Genomic DNA, 8,869 nt, shown 5'->3' with positions numbered 1-8,869 from the left:
CATCCACTAGAGTGGTGAACTTCATATCTAGCCAAGAATTGCTAGACTAGTCTTGACTTTGTAGTGATTTGAGTGTTTAACTCTGTTTGATGGTATTATATTGAGTTAACTGTCCAATTAATATCTTGTTTCATGAACTGTCTGTTAAGCTTAATAGCTGAGAATCCAAAGTGACTTATAAGAATGTATAAGAATCTTATAAGAATGTATGAAACTTTAGAGAAGATTCAATTAATGTTAGGTTATATATACACAGTCTCTGCAACTTTCAAATTATGAAAAACAAACCAAAATATTTTTCTTGTGTACTTTTATATGATCACTATGCCCATTTTTTTAAAACTCTAATTCATTATACATTTTCTGATCTATCCACTGAACTAAGGATTTGAAATCTATACCTTACCTTATTGTATTTCCTTCCTGGAAATAAAATGATTCCCCAATAAAGGCAAAAAAAAAAAAAAAAGCATGGGAAAATATTGTGATGGCTGCTGCTCTGAAATTTTAAGAAGAGAACGTTTGACTATGTGAAACCTGTTGCATGAATTATGGAAATCATTGCAGCTATTGGATGTATATGTGTGTGTATTGGCAACATGGGAAGTGGCATTTGAAGCTTCCTGACCCATCTCCTTCATGTGCCTCCAGCTTAAGTCCTCCCTCATGTCCAGTCTTGTAGGAAAATTGAATAAATGGGTTCCTTCCCTTCTCTGTTTATGCTGGTTTCAGTAACAAGGTCTCTGCTTTAATCTATGAGAAACTCCAGTCTTTCATAGCATCCCACAGCTACTTAAGGTGGAGAATAGTCTTCTAGTTCCAGATCTAGCTAACTTTTTATATTATCATCACCACTTTCAGATTTAGAGAAGCATAATTTTATTACCTATTTACAAATATTTAAGAGTGCTTTTAAGTACATCAATATTATTTACATGTGCATAAAACTGTTTGAGTCCCTTGGACTGCAAGGAGATCCAACCAGTCCATCCTAAAGATCAGTCTTGAGTGTTCATTGGAAGGACTGATGTTGAAGCTGAAACGCCAATACTTTGGTCACCTGATGCAAAGAGCTGACTCATTTGAAAAGACCCTCATGCTGGGAAAGATTGAATGCAGGAGGAGAAGGGGACGGCAGAAGATGAAATGATTGGATGGCATCACTGACTCAATGGACATGAGTTTGGGTAAAATCTGAGAGTTGGTGATGGACAGGGAGGCCTGGCGTGCTGTGGTTCATGGGGTCGCAAAGAATCGGATATGACTGAGCAACTTCACTTTCATTTTTCACTTTCATGCATTGGAGAAGGAAATGGCAACCCACTCCAGTGTTCTTGCCTGGAGAATCCCAGGGACAGGGGAGCCTGGTGGGCTGCCGTCTATGGGGTCACACAGAGTCGGACACGACTGAAGTGACTTAGCAGCAGCAGCAGCTTTAAATTAAACTGGAGGACTGGCAGAAAAATGAGTGATTGAAAGTGATAAGCATTTGCCCTCACAAATGTGAAATGAAGACTAGTGGCCACTTACTATCCTGAACCAGTTGTAGAAATGCTAGTTCAGTGATGCTTTCCAATTGGTGCTCTTATTGGGACCATATTGAAATAAACTATTATTTTTAAAAATTAAAGATAAAATTTAGTTACTAAAAAGAATATGCATAGTGAGACTGAAATAACTTTATTATTAGATCAAACAATTCCATATTTGTACTGAAAGGGTCAGAACCTGAATAATTAAAAATTGCTAAAACAAAACAAAAAAAGGAGTTCCCTGATGGTCTGGTGGTTAGACTTGCAGGCTTTTGCCGCCATAAGCCAAGTTCAGTTCCTGGTCAGGAAACTGAAATCCCACAAGCTTTGTAGCATGACCCAAATAAATAAGTTAATTAAAAAATTTAAAAATTACATAAAATTCTTTCTTTACATTAAATAGGAAGACATCTTCCTATTCTCTTCCACCTAATAATTGATCAGAATCATCACAAGTTTGGGGCTTCCCTGGTGGCTCAGGAGGTAAAGAATCTGCCTGCAATGCAGGAGACCTGACTTTGATTCCTGGGTTGGAAAGATTCTCTGGCAAAGGGACTAACCACCCACTCCAGTATTCTTGCCTGGAAAATTCCATGGACAGAGGGGCCGGGCAGGCAACAGTCCATAGGGTTGCAAAGAGTTGGACATGACTGAGTGACTTAACGCTTTCCCTTTCACCACAATATTGCAAAAAAAAACAAAAACAAAAGCAAAACTAGTTTGTTTCACCTTTTTCTACTTGTTCTCCCATCTCTATTTGTAGGCAGTACATGGATTATGCACTTGAAAATGCAGATATAAACAAAGTTGACATTCAGAAATATTTGCTGGCCCATGATTTCTTTCCCTTTAGAGTTTGAGTTATGCATAACTAGTTATAATACAATGTGATATATAAATATATATGAGGTAATATATACAGTACACTTTAAAAATCCATGGAATATATTCTTATAAAATAAAAACATTTTGAGGTACTTTATATAGAGAGAGATATTAGACAGATGAGCATATATTTTAAATGTAGAGACAGAGACAAGTCATGAACAAACAAGGACTGAATAATTAAAAGCCATGTTGAAGAAATGGAGTGAAGAAACTGTGGCTAGATTCAAGGACCATTTTTAGAGATAAGGTTGTAGATGGAAGTTGAAGGCAGATCTTCGGAGGTTTTGAATACCGGGTAGATTGGGCCATAATTGTGCTGGAAATAGAATAGACACTGAGGAGTCACAAAGGAAGGAATGACATGATTTAACCTGTACTCTTAGAAAATCAATTTGGGAAGAATTACCTGAAGGGGACTTGAGGCAGAGAAGCTGTTAGAAGTCAGTGCCCCTGCCTAAGTTCCAAGCAATGAAAGCCCAAACCAAGGCAAAACAATGAAAACTGAGAGAAAGAGGCCATTTCAAAAGACATTGTAGGAGTATAATTGGCTGGATATTGAAACTAATGCTCTATCCTGGGAGAGAAAGAAATTGAAGATGGCTCTTAGATTTTTGAACATGGATGATAGAGCGATAGTACAGTTAACAGATAAGAAAATAGCTAAATAATAGTTTTCAATATATGGATCAACTCCAGTAATAAGGTAGTATGTTTCTGAACCACTCTGATGAGGAGTGTATGTTCAAATCTGAAGTCTTTGGGAAAGAGCCCCATGGTGGATTAGTTTTGTCTGACAGAGACATACACATGGATGTCAGATATTTTCCATTCTCATATAGGGGAAAAAAAAAGAGAGAGAGGTTCACTACTGTATTTGACTTATTTTGTGGAATATTCTAAAGATTGTTGCCAACAGATCTTTTCTTTTTCTTGTAATGTTTTTGTTATATTTTAATGGAATACAGGAACAGAGATATTAAAAATTTTAATATCCTCACTTGGACACAATAAGGTTGATAATTAGAGCAGAGAAGACAATGCACGCTCTTTGGGTGAAGCAAGGTCTACATGTGTGAATCCAGGGATTTACCATGTTGACTTGGCTACATGAATCACATTTGCATTTTATGGGACAAGAAGACTTACCTAAGAAGATAATATGATAATAGCTAGCACTTAAATGTAAAAGAATAGGAAATACTCTCTGGCAAATGTATTCTTTCTTTATCCAATGAATGCTCACAATAGCTAACACAATAATGTGAGCTTAGTAATAGTACCAACCCCATTTTGTAGGTGACAAAACTGAGGCAAGAGTTGTTAAATTGTTTGCCAAATCTCATACAACTAGGAAGTTGTGAAAGCAGAATTTAAATTAAGGTAGTCTGACTCCAAAGCCCATATTCTTAGCCACTAAACTATACAGTTTGTATTGTAGATGGAGCCTGGGGGTGTGGCTCAGTGGTAGAGTGCATGCTTAGCATGTATGAGACCCTGGGTTCAATCCCAGTACTCCCATCTTCATATTTGGGCTTCCCCCATCTTCATATTCGCTTCCATTGGCTAATGGTAAAGAATTCGCCTGCCATGCGGGAGACCCAGGTTGGATCCCTGAGATGGGAAGTTCCCCTGGCGATGGAAATGGCAACCTACTCCAGTATTCTTGCCTGGAGAATTTCACGGACAGAGGAGGCTAGTGGTCTCCATGGGGTCCATGGGGTTGCAAAGAGTCGGACATGACTGAGCGACTAACACACATTGTAGATGGAAGCATTCTCTATGCAAGAGAAAGTGGACTTTTTAAAGAAACACCAGTGGGACATGGAGTTGTTATTAGGAAACCTAAGGGAATATCAAATATCAGTGCTTGGCAAGAAATAGAAATAAATGAAGCAGGCTGGAAGCAGAGGGGAATTAAATCATGCATTTCCTGTCTGAGGAGACTAGTTACACCTGAAAGTCAGTGATGCTGACCAACTGTTGACAGTACTCATTCATCTTAGTGAAACACCAGAAATCCAGAACATCATGGGCAATCCCTTTAATTTTCAGTATTGGGACCAAATAAATTTGTTTAAAGATGGGATGGGGCCAAAGCACAAAAACAAAAGCAGAAACCAAAACAAAAACATAGAGTGTGATAAATCTGGGCCACAGATTTTTTTTTAATTTTATTTTTTTTAAATTTTTTTGCTGGGTCTTGGTTGCTGCACACAGGCTTTCTCTGATTGCAGTGAGCCAGGGCTACTCTTCGTGGCCGTGTGCAGGCTTCTCACTGCAGTGGCTTCTCTTCTTATGGAGCATGGGCTCAGTAGTGGTGGCACACAGGCTTAGCTGCCTGATGGCATTAGAATCTTCCAGGTGTCCCATTAATGTCCTCTGCATTATATGGCAGGCGGATTCTTAATTGAATCACTGAGGAACTCCCCACAGACTTTTCTAAATGAGCAGCTTTTCCTCTAGGCATGGAGCTGCTGATTAGTTGAAAGGACATTTGAGCCAAATGGCACCTGTGTCAGACATCCAGGCTTGGGTAAAGTCTGAGTGTGTCTGCTTCTTATTCACACCATAAAACCAGATACGAGGGACTTGAGATTTAGTCGGTCATCAGAATTAGTTGTAGGACCCTGGGGAAAATGCCTTTCACTCTGTCAGCCTTTGATCATTAGTGAAGTTTTGGGAGGAGGAGGAGATGTTTGAAAATATCATAAAATCCTTGAGGCTTTTCCAGTCTAATACTTCCCCTCCTTTCTCTTCATTTATTTCAGTTTCTCCATTCTTCTATTTTTATTTTAGATGAGATTGTAAGTGTTTACGACTTCTTTAAAACACCGTATTATCTGTGAGTATAGACCCAGGAGAAGAGTAAAAAGGCCTACATTTGTAGCCTTTTCTTTTCAGCAAATGGAGAGTTTGGATTTTCCAAATCTTTAATATTTCTTAGATCCTGGCTATGTTGAATAGTGGCTGAATTCACAAAGAGATTATGCTTAAATGATTTTAGAGCTCCTGGCAACTTGCTCCTCTAATCTTGCTTTTGAGTATTCATCAAAGCCTTTGAACATTTATGATGATCATAGATGTTAGAGGACATGAAGGCTTCTTGGATCTATTAATTATACTCCTAAAAAGGGCCCATCCTCAGGAATTTTTGTTAGGACCTGATAATCCAATGGTGGAGAAAATAATAAAACAATAAATAAAATAAATAAGCACATGAGTGCTCTGGGTTTTAGAAAATACATTCAGTGAATGGACCAAAATTCATAGAAAGGAATATTGGACCCAATATTTCACTAAGAGATGTCACTTCTGCTTTGTGTGAAAGTGTCTACAGTCCAGGGATCTTTTGGGGGTTTCTATCAGCATGTAGTAGAGCTCTCTAAAACCCTAGATATCTTTATAGATAGCATATTAAATTTCGTGCAACCAAAATTTGAAATGCAAGAAAAAATATCAGATGATATTTTTTAACCAGGCTTGGTTAAAGATACAGAGAACTTCTATATTAGTCAAATCTAGTTTTATATCAAAAATACAAAAACTTGCTGAAGCTTGCTCGATTATATATGTGAGTTCTCACATATATAGTGGTTTCAGTGTTGTTTTATAGCTTTAGGAACAGAGGTACAGTCTGACTTTACAGAAACCAGAACCTGAGCCTCTCTATTCCTCTTCCTCTTCCTCTTCTAAGGACTCGTTTTTCTCATACATGACTCTGCACTATTGCAGAACACTCCTTATTCACTGATGAGCTGGCTTCTCTAAGCTCACATGCTTCATCACATAAACCCATGAAGCAGACAAGCTTTGGATTATTTCAACAGTTTTTTTTTTTTTTTCTCTTCAGATTCTGATCCTGGGAAATTTTGTGTAAAGTTCAGTTTTAATTCTTAAAACCAAGAATGAGATTTTCTTTACCTCCTGAATTTTCACATATGAAAATGATGGGAGGTAGTGGGCATTTGGAAGTGATCTTTCAGCTCCAAGAATTCTTTGTTTTTAATATCCCAAATAACAATATTTGAAATAAATCTATGTCAAATGTAGTTGCTTATTTCTAGTTTTAAAGACAGTTTATAGAGTTTTTTTCTGCATTATGATATGATCTGTTTATTTTTATTCTTTGCTCAGTCGTGTCCGACTCTTTGAGACCCCATAGACTGTAGCCCACCAGGCTTCTCTGTCCATGGGATTTTCCAGGCGAGAATACTGGAGTGGGTTGCTATTTCCTTTTCCAGGTTTGCCATTTCCTTCTCCAAGGGATCTTCCTGACCCAGGAATCAAACTGGGGTCTCCTGCATTGCAGGCAAATTCTTTACCAGGTGAGCTACCAGGAAAGCCCCCTTTCTTATTGTTATAACATAGTAAAATGTACATACACATATACATGTATATGTGTGTATGTGTGTGTGTGTATATATATATGCCCATGTGCATATGCATGTATTTATTTTTAAATTAAAATACTTTTTTTGAACTTTTTAGTGGAAACCCAACATTCCTTATGGGAAATGAAATATTGGAAGGAAAGTAGCCTGAGAGAGTTACCTAAAACAATTTCATCCATTCCTTTATATATCACCATTGTGTTGATTCAAAATAGCTACAGATTATCTAGAAAGAGGTATACTGAAGGACTAATCACAGAAAGAATAGTATTGTCTTCTTAGTCGCTCAGTCGTGTCCGACTCTTTGAGACCTCACAGACTGTAGCCCACCAGGCTCCTCTGTCCATGGGATTCTCCAGGCAAGAATACTGGAATGGGTTGCCATTCCCTTCTGCAAAGGATGTTCACAACCCAGGGATCAAACCTGGTCTCCTGCATTGCAGACAGATTCTTTACCATCTGAGCTACAGGGAAGTCCCCACAGAATGAACAGGTCTCTGTAAATATCTCTGTCAGTTATATGAGACACATCATGAATAGGTGAAGAGATAGCTCAGAGCCCTGGGGGAGATTAACATCCTGTGTTTAGAATCAAGCACTTTCCCTTACTAGACCCACATTTTTACAAGTAACTTTTCTAGATCTGCATTTTTCCATTTTAAAAAACAAAGTGATTAGAAAGATTAGCTCTGGTGGAATTTCAAGTTCAAAGAAATCCGTGATTCTTTGTTTAACAATATTGCCTTCCACTGTATTCTAACATGAAACTTCTTCTCTTTGGGTCTACATATTCTTCTCAAGTCTTCCCTGGTGGCTCAGAGGTAAAGAATCCCCTGTCAATGCAGGAGACATGGGGTTGATCCCTGGGTCAGGAAGATCCCCTGGAGAAGGAAATGGCAACCCACTCCAGTATTCTTGCCTGGACAATCCCATGGACAGAGGAGCCTGGTGGGCTACAGTCCATGCGGTAGCAAAGAGTCGGACACAACTCAGTGACTAAACTGCAGCAGCGGTATCATATATTTGTCTTTCTCTGTCTGTCTTACTTCACTCAGTATGGTAATATCTAGCCTTTTCTGACCTTGCTCTGTGACTCTGAAAACTAGCCTGTTTAGAATATCATTTGGGCTCCCTTGCTCTTGAATTTTAGTTGTATTTGGCCTATGGAAATTGGACGATGAAAAAAGGAGGAACGTAGACTCCTTTCCTGTTGAGCTGCACTTTGATAATACCTTTCTCTACCCAAAGCCACAACTCCTGACTGACAGCTCTCTCACCAAGCTTAAAATATAGGATATTGTGAATATATACATGAAACAAATCTTATTTAAAACTATAGGTAAATATATAAATTAATCTGTACCCTACAGAAACCTGGTGCCTTAAAAAAGATTGAAAACGATTTAACAAAGCATCTGCTTTTTTCCAGGATGATGGCCAATACACATATTTATCACGTGATTTCAAGTATTACTTGTTTCTTGTGCTTGTCTGTGCATCTTAGTTTTAAACCTTGGTCAGAGCTGACAAAATATGACTTAGTAAAGATGTAGGAAAACAGTGAATTTGTGCAATCTCTTATGAGGTCAGGTTGGCAGTATCCAAAATAAAAATGCACATATAATGCAAAAACAATGTTGAATGAAGTCTGAAGATGTATATACATGGGCGATGTACATTTACACATACTTGTAAGTAAAAGAAGATTTTCATCACATTGTTGATAAGAGCTTAAGGCTGAAAATAAGCTAAATATCCATCACTAGGGGCATGGTTACATTAGAATACATTCCATTTATTAAAAAAAATATTCTGTGTAAAAAGGACAAAAATCAAGTTTTCTATGCATAGAAAAGACATATAAAGCATAATGGTTACATCTAGAAAGAAATATTGGTGTTCTTTTTTGGGAAATAGACTCTTCATTGAATATACTTTTGAACTCCTTTTAATGTTTATTTTGTGCACATTTTATTTTCAGTATTTTAAAAACTTCTTAAAATCCACTGAAATAAACTAGAAACAATTTATAAGTAAAAGGCGTATTATTCACTGTGA

General features: G+C 37.6%; 1 non-coding gene across 1 annotated transcript; it reads left to right on the top strand.

Moving 5' to 3' along the window:
- The first annotated feature begins 3,867 nt into the window (after nucleotides 1-3,867).
- Nucleotides 3,868-3,938, top strand: TRNAA-AGC. Its single transcript has one exon. It is a non-coding gene; the product is annotated as a tRNA-Ala (tRNA).
- Nucleotides 3,939-8,869: the final 4,931 nt, after the last annotated feature.

This window comes from Bos indicus x Bos taurus, chromosome 18 (assembly GCF_003369695.1).
Source record: "Bos indicus x Bos taurus breed Angus x Brahman F1 hybrid chromosome 18, Bos_hybrid_MaternalHap_v2.0, whole genome shotgun sequence".
NCBI lineage: Eukaryota > Metazoa > Chordata > Mammalia > Artiodactyla > Bovidae > Bos > Bos indicus x Bos taurus.
Note: the sequence above shows the minus strand (reverse complement) of the source record. Positions and strands in the feature narration are given on the sequence as shown.